Source organism: Dermacentor silvarum, chromosome 1 (genome assembly GCF_013339745.2).
Source record: "Dermacentor silvarum isolate Dsil-2018 chromosome 1, BIME_Dsil_1.4, whole genome shotgun sequence".
Classification (NCBI taxonomy): Eukaryota; Metazoa; Arthropoda; class Arachnida; order Ixodida; family Ixodidae; genus Dermacentor; species Dermacentor silvarum.
The window spans coordinates 284,336,808-284,355,112 of NC_051154.1; positions in this window are offsets into that span (position 1 = coordinate 284,336,808).

The following is an 18,305-nucleotide window of genomic DNA, read 5'->3' on the forward strand; positions in this document are numbered from 1 at the left end:
TCGAGAAAGCACGACTACGAACAAAAACAATAAACTGAAAAGCTACCGGCGCAGCGAGCCTAAATAAGTTCAGTACATGATGTAGGGAAAGGAGAGCGAGATTAGAAGTGATGATGCAAAGCCTAGCAATGCGGCGGAGGCGCGTAAGCACGGAATGATGCGAAGAGCGAAAGTAAAGGAAGATCGGGAGTGGTGAGAAGCGAGAAAGGAGTGGAGACTGGAGGTGATGCGGAGACGACATTACTAAGATTACACCGTATGATTAAAACGGTGTAGGGGCTCTTTGTCAATGAGAAGAGAGAAAGGAGCGGGAGTTGATATTGCCACGTGTACTTGTTTATCATTCACCGGTGACCGCTTTTCACCGGCTAACAAATGTTAACCTTCATCCCTCGGCGCAGGACGCGCCTGCATGTATCTGTAGTTTCTCGAACGTTATCGATGCTTTTATCCGTTGTCTGTTGTCACCGACGCTTATGTACTCTGATTGTAGGAGCGACACGAATTGTCTAGTACTTTCTGGAAGCCACGCGGGACCCGCCGCGGTTGCTCAGTGGCTATGGTGTTGGGCTGCTGAGCACGAGGTCGCGGGATCGAATCCCGGCCACGGCGGCCGCATTTCGATGGGGGCGAAATGCGAAAACACCCGTGTACTTAGATTTAGCTGCACGTTAAAGAACCCCAGGTGGTACAAATTTCCGGAGTCCCCCACTACGGCGTGCCTCATAATCAGAACTGGTTTTGGCACGTAAAACTCCATAATCTAATCTAAGCCACGCGGGCACCAGGGATTAATCTGGAACTTTCGATGACTCATGTACAAAAGCCGACGGGCTTCGCCGCTCATCAGATTTCGACGATCGCTGAGTGTGTTTGCCGCTTTCGTTGTGCTTCGAGTCTAGCTTGCTTTTGTGGGCACAGGTTCGTCATACACAGTTTTACGACTGTTTTTTTCACTGTCACTACTACGTGACAATATGATGCGGAGACGGATGTCATAGCGCCAGAAGCACTGAATCTTACATCTGCATTTGCCCGGCCCTTCCTCCTTTTCGGAAACTTCCCATTTATGCACAATTTTATTTTTTTTCTAGATAACTATCACTGGCCCAGCTGTTTACTCATTTCTTATGTGAAAGTTTAACTGTTACAATAGCCTTGTTATATAATGCGTGAATCCTCTCTTAAACCATAGACATGTAACTTAATTGTCTCATGCTATCATATGCAAACGGCCCACCGGTGGGATAGTTATCATCATCAGTTGTAGGCGTAATTTATTGCTTAACGTATGATTGTTACATAAACTAGTAACCTTTTAAGGCGCATTGGCGATGGTATGTGTGTTTGCATTATATAGGCATAGTTGTGAAAATTACCAGCTTTGATGCACTACAAATATTTCTATTAACTTTAAATAACGGTACTGCTATTGTCTTCAATGGCAGTAAAACATGAAAAGTTTACGTTCTTGTAATAAGTTGTCTCTTTTCATTATGTAATTACAACTACGTATTAATTGATCAGCGAGTATATTGTTCATGTACGAACTGGCGAACATACCGAATAAATTTCTAAATTTACTTTTGTGTTAAGAAGGAAACAGCAGAGCGCGGGAGAGAGTCTTGTAAAGCAAATCGAACGCATCAAACAAAAGAAAGTAAATGAAGGGCGCAAAGCGTTAGCATGAGCAAGCCGTTTACATCTGCTTCGCGCTCCTAAAGTCCCTATATAGTAAAAGTACCGCAATAAACTCTTTCCTCCGTCGGCTCCTCTCCTAAAGCGCTTGTTTTTTTCTTTACTTTTTGCTTGCGAAAGCAAGTCGATGGTGTCACCCCTAGAAAGTCCTCGTTGAAGCTTTAAGGCCGAGCGCGCGCCGCGGCCGCCGCCGGCGACTGCGGCTGCGCAGAGTGACTTTTAACATGGCTCTGGAGCGGAAAAGAACAAAATATAAAGAAGTGAAAGCACGCGCTATCATCCTCCAATCGGAGATACAGGAGAGAGAGAAGCGGATTTGATCAAAGGATGGCGGTACTTTTCCTATATAGGTATTTTACACGCTCCAAGTTATGCGCGCCATCTCGTGCTTATTCTATTTTGCAGAACGTTTACGTTTGTAATGTCACACTTAATTAAAACACCTCCACTCACTATTAAGTGGGAACAGAATGTTTGCCTGAAACAGCCGCGGAAAAGAATGCGTACCATTGCGCGGTGACAAAACCGGCAAGCATAGAAGGAAATATACAAAATCCTCGTATTTAAAGCACACAAACGAGTTCTCCGTGCGGTGAGTCGCTGCAGTATTATTTTGCACTAACGTAGTATTTTATAGGAGCTACATTATCGCAATCTTTTGCGAACAGCGACCAAAATATCAAGCGCGTAACAGACGCCCGCCGCTTTGGCGCATCCAGCTTCACGCTCGCCCACGAATTCACCAGGCGCTTGGGCCACTCTCCCAGTATTCTAGTTCACTCTAATACGAACTCTACGATTAACTTTAAGTTTGGCGCTGAGACAGGGTTGCTCTTTTCAATGTCAGCGGTCTGCGAGTTTCGTGGCGCGGGTTTTGCGCCGCCTCTTTCGAGACGACGCTGCCGGCAGCGGGTGGTTGTGTGGTGTGGTGGGCTGTGCCCTTGCGAACATGCACCATTTTAAGATTGCGGCTAGTATCATCTCCGACCAATCTGCTTTGCCGGTAGCCATTTCATGCTTACATCCACTCGCGATTACGGGAGAGCCAGCATTTTTTGGGTTGTTGGCTATTTGGCTACTATTGCGCTATTTCCTACTCTCGATCGCTTCAAACGCTTGTGTTTCAGGGTGTTTTCTTTTTTTTAATGGTTGTTCTGCCTCAAAGTTTACGTAAATAATAGGCGATCATTGCCCGTGTTGTTTACAATGCGTATTATAGATCCCTATAGACGTCTGACTACCGTTTGTAGGGTGTATAGATAACTGGCGTCTCCGAGAGAAACGAAAGCCAAAGCACTGCGTCGGTGTGGAAGCGGGACTTGCATTCTTTGTTTCTTTTGCAGTATTTTTACTTTTGCAAGTGTGTTATTCTATATCTCTTGCTAAATAAACAATCTATTCGTCTTGCTCTGAAAGCGAAAGTACGTCTCCTGTCGTTGTGTCGTCCAGGAAAAGTGTCTTTTATTCTACAGTTTCCAGTCAACAATTGATACCAATGGTTCATACCACTGATCTCCTAGTAGAGATCAGTGGTATGAATCAGGGGATTGAGATCAGTGGGTTGATACTACTGCCGAAATCATGGAGTAAAAATATATAATAAACAAAAATGGTTCGAGGATTTTTTTCTGTGTTGAGTGCCTCACAAAACGTATTAAAAGAGCGTTTTTGTCTTTGGCTATATTGGGCTATATCTATGGACCTACACCACAGCGCTACTATGGTGGCTAGGAGGGGCAGTGTGACGGGCGCGGTATGCGCACCTTGGGAGAGGAGCGCACGAAACCTGATGCAAATTTTCAGTGCCACGGGGGCGCTGTTGTCGTCAGGAGCGCAAACAATCTCCAACGCGGCGGCCATCAGAGCGTTGACCTTGTGCGCCGGCTGCTACACGTGCAATCGTGCTGACGTTATATCTCGGTGCGCACGTTTAGTGAATGCGCTTGGTTGCTGTGTAAATGAAAGTAAATGAAAGTAAATTTAGCTTTCACACTTTTCAGGAAAGAAGTGCACAAAGGCATGTTTCCCTTTAGATCAGATGTACATCAGTGCTCAAATTCAGAGTCTGCGACAGAACATCTCGTGAGACGCCTGAGCCGGCTTATAGCTATATATATATATGACGTCAAGGTACCCAAAACGTGTACCTAGAAGAAAGTCATCGGAAGATGCTGCAGAACTTGAGGCATTTGTATTTTTCGACGAATAGGAACAAGCTTCAAAAAAATGTGGAGGTGGGTTCGTAAGCAAAAGTACTGCTGCCAGTGCTGTGGTACTTGCTTAAAGCAGATTGAATGGCAGAGGCAGCACCATCAATGTTTCCGCCCTCTAGCAAATCCCTGACAATGTCTTGTATGCCAAATACAGCACTGTTGTGTGTGCCTGCTGACGAAGTGTGGAGCAGAGCATTGACAACCTGTGCTGGGCAGTTTCCAGATTTTGGGGCCACACGAGGTTGTAAAAACTTTGACAGTTTACTGTTATAAGAAATTGCCCTGGGCTTGGATGGTCATTAGTACCTGAATATTGCCTTATTATGCCGAAAAAGTTTTCCAGCTTGTCCTGGTCCACTTATTTAGTTTTGACGTCAACAGGTATTTGAACCCACCGAAGATGTGATACTGCAGAAGTGAGAGTGTGCTGCATATGGTAACACTCATGCCTTCAGCTAAGTAGTAGAAAAAAGTGATAGCCGTCTGGATTTTTACGTAGCTGGCTATGTAGCTAGAAAGTTTAAAAGAAAAAGTTGTTGTGGCATGTTTTTTTTTAATTATGGGGTTTTAGGTGCCAAAACCACAATCTGATTATGAGGCGCGCTGTAGTGGGGGCTCCGGAGGTTTAGACCACCTGGGGTTCTTTAATGTGCACCTAAACCTAAGTACACGGGTGTTTTTGCATTTCGCCCCCATCAATATGCGGCCGCTGTGGCCGGGATTCGATCCCGCGACCTCGTGCTCAGCAGCCCAACACCATAGCCACTGAGCAACCACGGCAGATTATTGTGGGATGTGTGCATCAACACTAGCCACAAAAAACCAAGAGGTAGTGGACAATGTACACAATCAGCTTATTAAGCATTTCGACTGTAAAGGTTTGTTGTGCACTGGGGATAACTTAGGCGTGATTTAATGATGTTAAATGAAACGTTAACTTTTTTTTTTTCTACTGAGAAGCTGCAGGCTTTCAGCATACATGATTTTATGTTGTTTCTGAACACTGTAAAGCTTCATCAAGTTGGATGTCAAAACTATTGCAAAGAACTAACACCACACATAGTTCAGTTTTTTGTGCTCACACACTTGCATTTTTACACCAAATCACTCAACAAAGATAGAGCTGTACAAAGGGAAAAACAGAAGCGCCTTAAGCTGAGAATGTGCTAGTAGGTCGAGACAAGTGCAATTTACACGTTGGAAAAAGTGCAATTGCAGATGCAATTACAAATGACTAAATCCTCTAGTCCATGCTGTCCATGACTTGCGCCGAATAAAGTCACAGCGTATTTTTCCCTACTGTGTTCTTTATGACTAGCCTTGCAATGTAAACATATATTGGCACTAAAAAGCCGTACTGGAACATAATTTTTATAGAGTAATTAACGGCTAACCACATCGCGAATGTCATTTTCTGCCTGGTGGTGAACGAAGGTATGATAATTGTGACAAAATGTTTCTGCAAAACCAGCTGGATACGTCCAGCTTTATTATTATTATTATTATTATTATTATTATTATTATTATTATTATTATTATTATTATTGGCGACAAGCGGTTGCCGGCTATTTATGTTTCGCGGTAGCGTGCAGTACCGCCAGAGTAAAGGCACATCATTATCTTGCTGCACCCTTGTGAAGCACACGATTCAGTTCATAATGTATGAATGTAGACTACTCTTCGGAACTTTTCCGAGTTCCGGCCACTCAACTGAAATAAGTTTCAGCGGAAACAGCAGCGTCTTTTTAAAAATCAAACGCGGGGTATGACCAAATAAAAGAATGCGACGCGCAGCATGAATTACAATTTATGCTGAATTGGAAAACGGTTACTGACATGACAAATGCTAGCCGCTCTAGATTGTCGCTGCACTGAATTTAGGGCACCATATCACGCCCGGATAACTTGGCAAATAAATAGAATCACTGAGGTGCACCATATATGCGAACTTTAACACGCAACATCTGCACGCGTCGCAGAAAACGCGAAATTACAGCCGACGGCCGCATCATAGCCACGCCGCTAAACGCGCTCCCAACGCGCGCAGCGCCACCTGAGCCGGCCGCCATGTTGCATTGCAATCTTGTGCGCGTCTTCGCTCCCGCCCGTCACACTGCCCCTTCTAGCCACCATAGTGACGTAGCACGAAAATGCGGTGGCGCTGTCGTCGGAATTCAGTTTCGCATTGTAGGCATTCCGCCGCTGAACCGCCGCCCGTGTCGCGCCTACCACAGCAGCCGATGGGTTTCGCGGGTGGTTTTGCGGTTCCATCTGTAAGGACTTTATTCTTTGACTTTACAACGAAGGAAATGCAGTATCTCGACGAGCTGAGTTGCGTCGAAATACGCAAGAGGCTAAAGTTTTCATATGTTTCCTGTTGATGGAAACCGTTGCCGCGGTAAAAAGCGTAACTTGGATTCTGATACCAGATCATCCACTATGCGCAAAACATTTCGTAATCGTTAAGCTTCTCTTTTATTTTGAGTGGCGTTTTATTTTAAGTGCGATTAGCCAACCTATGATCTTGCGATCGTTATTAGCGTGTCATTGCAATTTCTTGCCGCACTATGGGAAAGCTATAGATTGGGATTACCCTTGAATGTAGGTCGAGCGAACAGATGCCCCACAAAGCACGTCACATTCAAATTTATTTTCATCTCAAAGAATTGAGCCACCTGCAGTGTAGATATCCTATCACATGTTCACTTACGCGAGCAGCATGGTCACAGCTGCGTTTATTGCAGTGTGGATGTCATAAACGCGCCTAAACGTGTCAATTGAATTTCGAGCGCGAAATAAGATGTACAGTGTTAGTACAGAGTTGGAGCGATGGGACGGCCGCGGCCAGCAGCTCAGATTGCGCGGGCCTACACAGGTGGCGTCGCCATAGGGCCGGTACCTCGCCGGTCTCATCACCGAGCCGATCGCATATATTGCCGCTCACGGCGACGTAGAAATCGGTTACAGCGTGTTTTTAACATGAAATAGTTCTTAATAGAAAAAATATTTCGAATTTGCGCGTGTTTCGTAAAGAAGTGCCCAGTACTAAACCACTGGCGTCATTGGGAGCAACGATACGACGGCATTTCGTCTCGCAGACGGAAACCAAGCACCGGCTGTCTCAGCCAGGCGGCTCGGCTGGCTTGCAAGTACTATGTTTCGTTTGCTATTCACATCAACGACACCGACAAAACCAATTCATTTACGCGCACGTTAATCGTGTCATCAAAAATAAGCGTACTATGATGAGCTGTAGGCCTGGTCGCAAGCGCTGTCGGCCGTCAGTGCGGTGGTCAGCGAGCTAAGCCTAGCGTCTCGTTCGGCCGTATCCCGATCGTGATCCCGATGGGGGCGAAATGCAAGAACGTGCACTGGGTGCAAATTAAAGAACCTCACGTAGTCAAAATTATTCCAGCGCCCCCACTACCGTGGGGGCGCTACAATAGGACATACGTAAGCTGCAGGATAATCGCAAAGGCGCTTTGCTTCACTTTCAGGGCAACGCGCTGCGTATCATTAGTAGTATAGTGGTGGAATACGGCATCTCTATCTCGCAGGTTCCGATCTTGTCGGCATGGATTTCACGCAGCGATTTTCGCAGCATAAGCTCCCGCACCAGCGTAGGTCCCGATTATATCAGTCGGCAGGGCATCGAGGGCATTTATACAGTTTTCGCTTTGGACATTATACACACAAGGAGTTAGAAGCACGGAATTCCTGGGCATGAATTAGAGATCAATCTTGGAAAATAGAATCAATCGAGAAGCGTCATCGTAATGCGTGATGTTGGAACGAAGGATTTTAACATCAGTGCATGAATTGACGTGGTCCTTCACGCATTCCATCGCGAATTGCGTCGACGTCCGACAATCAGTGTCCGCAGCGGCCATAGCCCCACAACCGCGTTGGCACAGCCGGTTGTGCAACACACTCCGGATAAAAAAAAAGTCAGTCGGAACACTAGCCACAGAACACGTGCGTACAGCCGTTAAAAACAAAACACTTGGAGAAAAACAGTCCGATCAGTCCGAACACAACACGTTGGCACAGCCGTGGTGCTAGCGAAGAAGAGCCAGGCGTCTAGAGATAGAGCACCGAGAACGAGAGTAGTCGCTTGGCGCCGTTGCTAGGAGTGACACCACAGCGTCCCGCCGGCGTGTAAGCCAATAGCGTGGCTTTGCGGTTGCCCATGCGTTGTACCTTCTGGATATTCCAAATACGCCCCGGGACCGGAAGGCCTAGCCTCCCAGCCACGTCGTGGGCCTGTTGGACAGCCTAGAGTTGCTTCTTACTGTCCGATCCACCAATGGCGTCCTCCCATCTGGCTTGATTCTTGACTTCTGGGCCGATAATGCCTTCGCAAAACCAGAGCATGTGTTCAAGAGTGACTAATCTGCCACAATCCCTACATTACGGATCGTCGTACGATTCCGGGTCTATTTTGTCTAATCTACGAGGAGATGGATATGTCCCTGTCTGTAAAAGTCTGAGGGTAAGTTCCTGAGCCCTGTTTAACTCGGTACATGGGGGTGAGAACGTTCTCTTACCCAATCTGTAGTGTTTAACGAGTTCATTGAAAGAGACGGCGCATCTCTGTTCCCGCGGAGTCCAGCCGTGGCGCGGGGCAGAGCGGAGGGTGAGGTCTCGCGCTGCCTCATGAGCGGACTCGTTGAGATTTAGGACTGGTCCGTCAAAGTTACCCAAGTGAGCGCGAAACTAGTACAGAAAGTGCAGAGCGACCTTTCCCGAGGAGAGGATTCTGCAAGCTACCTTGGAGACTACGCCTCTTTCAAACACCCTGATGGCCGACCTCGAGTCACTGTAAATGTTGTACCGCGGCTCATTAAGCAGTGCGAGCGCAATAGCTGCTTGTTCTGCCACTTCATGCCTTCTAGTAGGAACCGACGCCGCATTGATTTCCTCGCCTTGGCCATCGACTACCATTAAAGTGAAAGCCCCCCCCCCCCTCCCTCTCCTCGTTACACGCCGCATCTACGAAACTAACATGTCTGTTCTCCACAGCTCCGGCTGCGGTCGAATTTAATGCTTTGCCCCTCGCCATTCTCCTAGCTCTGTTCCGCTCAGGGTACATGTTTCTTGGAATGAGCTTGACCCTAATGCGTTCCCTGACCGCTGATGGAATACCGACGTGAAGCTCCTCAATTTCCGTCTGTGGAACTCATATAGCCCTCAGAATGCACCTGCCTGCCCTGGTACCGGAGAGCCTAAACATCTGGGATCTCTCCCGAGTCTCAGCTATCTCATCCAGCGTATTATGAATTCCAAGCTGTCGCAGTTTCTCATTGCTGGTGCACATTTGTAAGCCCAGCACTCTTTTGGCTATTTCCCTGATCTGTGCATTAACTCGATCCTTCCCGGATGCCTTCCATTTGTGCATAGCTGCCACATATGTAATGTGGCATATCACGAAGGCGTGCATGAGACGCAGCAGCGTGTCCTCTCATTCCTGTTTGTCTGTTGGCCATCCTCCTAACCAACCTGGTCGCACTTTCGGTCTTGGATACGATTTTCTCAACTGTGCTTGCATTCGAACCGTTCGTCTCGATGAACATGCCCAGCACCCTTTTCTGTCTACCCTGGGGATGACATCCCCACTCCTGTATGTTGACCTTCTCAATTGGGACCAACGACGTGGGTTTGGGCCCCATTCTTGTTGGCCTGTAGATTAACAGTTCTGACTTGGACGGCGTGCATTTGAGTCGCGTAGGAACTAAGTACTCCTCGATTACATCCACGGCTTCCTGTAGTGCACACTCGATGAAGCCTTCGTTGCCCTTAGAGCACCAGATGGTCACATCGTCGGCGTATATTGTGTGGCAAATCCCGTCTATACTCAACAATTTCTTCGCTAGTCCCACCATAGCCAGATTGAAAAGCGTCGGCGAAATGACCGCACCCTGTGGCGCTACCCTTACTGCCTAAGCAGAGGAGGTCCGATTCAAGTTCACCTACCCTCAATTTGGCTTTTCGGTCTGTTAGGAAAGATCTGACATATTCATGGAATCGTTCACCCAGTCCCAGCACCGATACTGAGTCAAGAATGTATGCGTGGTTCACGTTGTCGAAGGCATCCTCCAGGTCAAGGCCTAGGATAACTTTCAGGCCTCTATCGCCTCCATCAATGATGCGGAGCTTGATCAGCTTCATCGCGTCTTGCGTAGACAGACCTGGTCTAAAGCAAATAATGATGTGTGGGTACATCTTGTTATTCTCCAGACAGCGCGAGAGGCTTTAGTATAGCGTGTCCAGCTACCTTGCCTTCTAGAAACTTTGACCTTGCCGACACACGAGGTCGAACGCATGGGAGGAGTGAGGACCTTTTCTTGGGAACTCCCGTGCTGCGGCGCTGCTGTACCAGACCCGTCGGCTGTCTCCGCTGCGCCGCGCCAAGGTGGTTGGCGTCTGCAACGAGCCTGATATTTTGGTTGCTTTTAGCCAACATCGCGATAATTTGGGATATAGTAAGTACCACGTCACCGCAAGGTAGTACCGTAGCGACTCACCACAGAGAGGACGCGTTTGCCGGCTGTGAATACGGGTATTTTGTCTCTCTCTCTCTCTCTCTCTATATATATATATATATATATATATATATATATATATCCTTCTAGCTCGCTTGGTCCACGCTTACGTGGCTGTTGGAGTAACGCATTCCGCGCGCTTACTTCATTTAGTTATGCACGGAATGAGAAACGTGAACGTGCTGCAGACGAAAATAAGCTGGAGATCGCGATGATAACCAGGAGAACGTAGCAGATATATCTAGCTCATGCTAACGCTTTTACACCCTATTGTTTCCTTTCTTTTATTTCATGCATTAGATTCCTTCTAGAAGACTGCTTCCCGCGCTCTGCTGTTTCTTTCAGTAACTGGCTCTTCGGAAGCGGAATGTGCCATTCGGAGGGGCCGCGGTATGTGTGAAAACTTTTTATCTACAGAATTCCTGAGGCTCGACACTTTCAAACCGAGGCGGGCCGCACTCACGATGGCACCGTTAGGCCCAGCCCTTCAGCGACATCGTGGGCCCTCTGGACAGCCCATAGCTGATCTTGAAACAATGAACTCTGTAGCATCTTCTTCCAATGGAGCCATTCTTCTTCAGGGTTGGTGAGAGTCGCAGGGCGTGCCGCGGGCATGTGTTTGATCCCAATGATGCCATTCCACGCATGACAGTCTTTCGTGATCTCACTTTCTGGATAAATTTTATCAAGGTGGTACGGCGTGGGATAAGTTCCTATTTGCAATAGTCGCAGTGAAACTGCCTGAGCCCTGTTCGTCTTTGAATTTGACAATGGAAATTGGCTGCGTCCTATAGATAGTAGTGTTTAGTAATCTAATGCAGGAAATTGTGAAGCCTCAGCAGCTAGCGCAACAGGAAAGATTGAAAAATCTTTGAAAATTGAGGAATATACTACAGGCAGTAGGGGCAGAGCTGAATAGGTCAAGGAGCCCAGTGGAGGATGAAGTGGAGTTACTAGCGGAGAGTATAGCGATATGATTGAAATCACCCCCTGCCTAGAAACATGCATCCAGAGGAAAATGTCAAAAGGAGAAAGGCAAAAGCGAAAGCACTCTTGCGGGAAATCGAACAGCAGAATCAACAGGCAGCTATCGTAGATATTGTCTGGGTGAAAGGGAAAGAAGCATATACTGCCGCAGTCGGAAACATTCAAGGGAAGGTAAAAGATGCCATCACTCTCTTTTTAGCGATTTCAAAGCTGCTATAAAGGGTTTTGATAAAGGCTACGTGGCCAGCTAAATTTATTGAAAACACTATGACTATGAGGACTGATATCCAATGGTTTCCTGCGCATATGGGAGAGGTGGACGAGACGCGGGTTAACCTCACTGAGGTTACTCATGACTTGGCACAAGGACTTCCGGGCCACTACCGAGCCATCCGCCACCAGGCCGGGGAATTTAGAGATGCCGCGGTACCAAAAAACCGCGTAACTCTCGCGTCTCGTTCATGTGGTATATATATATATATACCACTGTTTTTGTGCCGCTTTCTTGCGGCTCTGCTTCCGATTCCACCGCCCTGTTTGCGTCCTCCGAAGCCTTCACCTCTCGCAAAAACTTCCTCCTTCATTTTGCAGTTCTCACGGTCGAAAACTCTTGCAGCGCCATTTATGTCACGAATCGGTTGTCTTCCACAGCCACGTTATACCGTGGTGAATGTATATTTCGGCTTGAGGATATTGATTCCGCATACTCTACTCAACTGCCTAACGACACGATAGGTCTTCTCGTCGACAGCATTACTCCTGCTACCTCCACCGATTCGTCCTCCTTAGAGGCATTCCTCCCGTAAATTGATTCCACACTCCCGCCTGCACAGCGTACCCAACTCTTGGAGCTGCTCGCCCACTTTCGGATGTCGTTCGATCGTAAGCAGTCTTCCTTGGGCTGCACATCCACCATCGTTCACCGCATTGACACTGGCACCCATGCCGATGCTGAAGATGAAAAATGATGAATATCAAAATGCCGATAGATGAAAAACTGCCGATACAGCTTTGTGTTGCTTAATACGTGCTACATAAAAGTGTTTTCCGAGCGTGAAAGAAGCCCGCGAATGCACGCGAAATGCCTCGAGCGGCCAGTCGCGCGGCAATTATGCGTGTATTCGCGGGCTTCTTTCATACTCGGAAAAACGCATTTATGTAGCACGTATTGAGCAACAGAGAGCTGTATCGGGAGTTTTTCAAGTTGCTCTACAACTTTCTCATTGACACTTTGATAATTGGGACAGTACTTCTCGAGTTAGATAATTAATGAAAATTATCAAATTAAATCTCGGTAACGAAAAAATTACTGGCGGCAACTCCACTGTACTGGAAACAATACGCACTAGGTTTGCTTCGCGTAACGCCGTTCCTCTTTTTTTTAATCGTGCTGCATGACAGCTGGGACACCCTGTATGTATATATATACCAAAGTATAGCGTGGAAAGGCACAAATGTGTGACTAACATGACTGATGGCTCGTGGCATTACTAACTTGCCATACTTGCATTCATGTCACGATTAACAATAACAATATGACGTGTGGAGCATACTCGCATTCTTCGGCCAGAAATCCCTCTGATGGTGCGGGTGTGACGATAAGAATGTGTTGCATGCCAATCTCGATCTCAACGTGTCGAACTTACCCATATGTCATGAAGAACTGAGAGCACAGGTAAAGGGTAATAATAGTAATGATAATTTCTGGGGTTTTACATCCAAAAATCGCAATATGGCTTTGAGAGACGCCGTATTGGAGGGCTCCAGTATTAGACCGCCTGGGGTTCTTTAACGTGCATCTATATCTATGTATACGGGTGTTTTATGCATTTCACCTCCATCAAAATGTAAGCCGCCGTGGCCGGGAATCGAACCGGCGTCCTCGAGCTTAGCAGTCCAACCTACCAAAGCTACTAAGCTACCACGGCGTGTAGGTAAAGGATACGCGAGAAATTTACGTGGCAAAAAACAAGACAAACCAAAATAAATAAAACGCTAACAGTACAACATTGTGTACGTATTAGAGCACTGCACGGGCCTGGGCCGACCCGAAAGCCCGGGGGCCGTCCGAAGAGTTCATCGGCGGGCTCGCGCCTGGCCCGGGCTTAAAGCCGCGGGCCCGAGCCGGGCTCGGGCTCGAAGCCACGGACCCGGGCCAGACTCGGGCTTGAAGCCACGGGCCCGGGCCATACTCGGGCCTGCTCATTAAAGGGCCTAAGTAGGCCTTAGAGCACACGCGACCGTTATGGATTGCATGGCTCAATGCATTCTGTGCCAAGCTGAAGTGACACGTGCAAGATGACTGCATATCTTATCAAAGAAAATAGTAAAACAGATGAAGTTCTCAATTTTAACAGCGGAGCTGTTTCAGCTGGGCGTAATGTGTCTGCCGAGTCCAAAAATGTGGGCCGATCCTGGCAGCAGTGCAGAAAGGGTCCAAGCGCAATGGCACATACACCTGTTAACTAGCGAAGCTGAGCCTGGATAAGTCTAGCTAAGAATGGTGGGGACTACTTAAACATAGTCAGTCATCAATTAGCAATTGATAGCCAATCAATAGCTAGTCGATAATCGATCAATAATCCATAAATTCTGGAAAATGCTGGGGATGACTTGGTAATGCTTAGCCTAGCCCAAATACGTGGCCAATATCTTGCGATGGACAATCGATAGCCAATCAATAGCTAATCGATAATTGATCAATAATATATAAATTATAAATAAATTCCGGGAAATGCTGGGGATGAGTTGCTAGTGCTTAGCCTAACTCAAAAGCAAGGACTAGCTAGGTGCCCATCAGCTCCGCTGTCTCTTTAGCATTGCGCCACAGCTACGCTAATTTTTTTTTCTTTTCCGCGCAAGGAAAAATAAATTATACAAAGAACCGCTCCTCAAACCTATTTCCATGTTACCGCTTTTGCGATTGCACTATTGCGAGTGTCGATACTATTGCAATATTTAACGCTAAGGCCAGTTACTTTTGTGCTTCAATGCATAAAACAGCGTTTTCCTCAAAAAGTTAACTGGAACGCCCGTGCATTTCGTCGGACACTTTGAAAATTAATATCTCGAAACTGGTGCAGTCTTGAGAATTCGTTCCAAGTGGATACGCCTTGCGAACTGAGCGGCTATAATTCGTAAATCTACGAATTATAGCCGCTCAGTTCGCAAGGCGTATCCACTTGGATCCACTTAGAAAGATGTGCTGTGAAAAGAATAATTAAACAGTTAATTACGTAATTACGTTAATTATTCAATTAGGCGTTTTGACCATCTATTAAGCCATCCATGTCAGAATTACCTTGGAACTACGTAAAACAATTAGCCTCCTTCGAGCGTCGTCGCATTAATGCGAACACAAGAAATCCTGAGATATGGTCAATTCCATACTTCAGAACACTCTACAAGCATCAGTCGTTAATACATAACCTACCATTCACTTTGAAGAAATACAAAAATGTCGATAATTTCACTAAGAAAGAACTCAGCTCATACTTTGTTCGCTTGTAATGCATCTGATTATTATACTGCCTTTGTGTATAGTTCTGAGTATATAATGTACAACCTGTTTCGTTTTCTTAGCAAATCTTAATCTTGTAAAATTCAGTCTCATGCTATGTTGTATAGCTGTTATTACGTTGTTTTGTATAACTAGTATTGCTATTGTAGTGTTGTTTAAAATTAATTCTGTTAAACCTTTTTTCCAATTCTGTTTAGTCGCCGTGACGGAAATATTCTTTGTCTTTCCGTTCATAGCTATTTCGTCCATGAGGAATTCCTGTGATAGGTGGAAATATATCTGAATTATTGTACATGTGCAGCTCTGTTTGCTGTACTATTTATCGCCTTGCCTGGTCTTTTGGGTCACGTCAAGATATGTATGTAGCTTTTAGCCAAAATGACCGTCCAGCATGTAAACTGGAGAATAAATTGATTTGATTTGGTTGATTTCGTCGGACACTTTGAAAACTAAAATCTCGAAACTGATTTAGTCCTGAGAATTCGTTCCAAGTGGATACGCCTTGCGAACTCAGCGGCTATAATTCGTAGATTGAAAGATGTGCCGTAAAATAATTAATTTAGAAGTTAATTAGCGTAATTAGGTTAATTCAATTAGGCATTTTGATTTCTCGTGGAAGTAATGGCCACCTCATCGAGTAGTTTAGATCAAGTATTATAATTGTGCATTCTGCAGCAGGCAATTTTTAAAATTTGGTTCAGCTAAAATGAAACACCCTGCATATTTGCGTGCTAAATGTCATCATAGAAGCATATCGTACAAATCAAGGTTAGTGCATGCGCACCAGCGGAAAAATAGCAGCACAGGCAATGGGCTGGATTACTGATGTTCCCGTGGGAGAAACAAAGATTTCGGTCATTTATTGCTCATATACTGCAGCTGATTAAACCTAGAGAAGGTGAGGCTGACAGATACGGTACAATATGTAAGTAAAAAAAAAAGATTTTTTTTTCTTACAGGCCGGGCCAGATCATGCACACGCGGTCCCTAGCTAAGCTTAGTAATGAACGCCCGGGCCCGGGCCGGGCCCGGGCTCAGTAACACGGGCCCGGGCCGAGCCCGGGCCAGGCTCGGGCTTTGTATGACGGGCCCGGGCTGGGCTCGGGCATCGTAAAGCCGGCCCGGGCCGGGCTCGGGCCGAACAATCAGGCCCGTGCAGTGCTCTAGTACGTATGGCTCATTTCATAATTACGAGTGAACGTCAGAAAACGAACGTGATGCATTACAAATGTGCAACTCGTCTTTCGCCTTCTAGTGTTGCAAGAGCCCAAAGACTAAGCGAATTTTAACATAAGAGTAACTTTAGGAATATTTACTGCGTATGCTCACTGGTTCGTACATAGCAAATATACTTCATCATCATCAGCCTATATTTTATGTCCACTGCAGGACGAAGGCCTCTCCCTGCGATCTCCAATTACCCCTGTCTAGCGATAGCGTATTCCAACTTGCGCCTGCAAATTTCCTAACTTCATCATCCCATCAGGTTTTCTGCCGACCTCGGCTGCGTTTCCCTTCTCTTGGTATCCATTCTGTAACCCTAATGGTCCACCAGTTATCCATCCTACGCATTACATGGCCTGCCCAGCTCCATTTCTTCCGCTTAATATCAACTAGAATATCGGCTATCTCCGTTTGTTCTCTGATCCACACCGCTCTCTTCCAGTCTCTTAACGTTAGTCCTAAAATTTTTCGTTCCATCGCTCTTTGTGCGGTCCTTAACTTGTTATCGAGTTTCTTTGTTAACCTCCAAGTTTCTGCCCCATATGTTAGCACCGGTAGAATGCAATGATTGCATACAAATATACTTACTGCATCAATAATTACGTACTTCAACTTGTTACGTAATGAAAGAGGCAACTAATGACCAGAACATAAACTTTTCATGTTTTACTGTTATTGAAGGTAAATATTTTAGGAATATGTCGAGTCAATAGCGATATTTGTAGTGCATCAAAGACAGCAATTTTCAGGACGATTTTTCACTCAATATAATGCAAGCACACACATCGTCATGTGCCATGAATGCTTGGCAGTTTACGTAAAAAATCACACGTTAAGCAATAACCATGACATCATGAGAAGGCACATGTTGGTAATTTCAGAGAGGATTCACGGATTATTAAAACAAGGCTATTGCAGTAATAACATTTACATAACAAATGAGTAAATGGCAAGGCCAGTAGTAGCTATCTATTCATTTAAATGTAGAAAAACATATATTAGTTTACCTATTGGATGGAATGGGTTTTCTTTCTAATGTCTGAATTTGAAACAAGTTTCGCTCACGGTGAACCTTAAGGTAGTACATCGTGCGCGAAGTTTGTACTGAAGAGATAGCGTACAACAAGAATTGTTCGTGTACGCTATCTCTGAGGCGAAATAAGCCAACAATATTGCGGCGTTGAGGCCGTCTCTGCTCTTTCTCTTGTTTCCTTTACATCTTCTCACTGTGCTCTGTTCATAATAAAGTATTGTCGAGGCTAAAAAATTGGCGAATAAATACATATGCAGATGGCTGTAAACTACTACTCACCGTGAGTGAAAGGCGCGAAGTGGTAGTGAAGCGGGTACCGCACGCACGTATTTCACTTGACTGCGCGAGTGATTTATTTGCTACAGCGAAGCTGTATACCCCGGGTTGGTCGGAAAATTTCGTGGCGTAAACACAAAACGCCAGGTTAACAATTGAAGTTAAGCGGCATATCTTTATTTGCAATCCGGGCAATCCGGCATACATCATATATATATATATATATATATATATATATATATATATATATGGGTCCTTCCATCTCAAGTGTACCAGGTGTCTTTTCGACCACCTCAGATTCTGCTGGAAAAATAAATACTATTTTATCTCACTGGGGGCATTATTTATTCAAGCGACTTTTTTCTGAAGAAAGTTTTCTGATGCCGTGAGGGCACTTCGAAGGTTGCGCGCACACGTGCAACTATGTCAGGAAGAAAAATTCCTATAAAATTATTGCTTTGACCTGTTACTGCGATTTATTTTTTTCTGTAATCTGCAGACGGTGCTCTTTCATGACTGATGTCGTTTGTGAGGTTTTGTTTTCACATAATTTTTGGGCACGAGAAAAAGCTGGAAATTCCCGCTTCGTTAATATTCTTATTAAAAAATATAATTGTTCCATGAGGAATACATTTGCAATATGAGTTTGGTTTGTGTGTATGCTACATGATAAAAATACTTTGATAAGAAATAAAACCTTAACTTTTCGATAAAGTCATGACAAAAATGGAAAAAAATGGCATTCTCACTCAAGTTGAGGCTTCATTTTCACAATGTAGCGGTCCAAGTAAAAATATGGCTTAATTAGCATT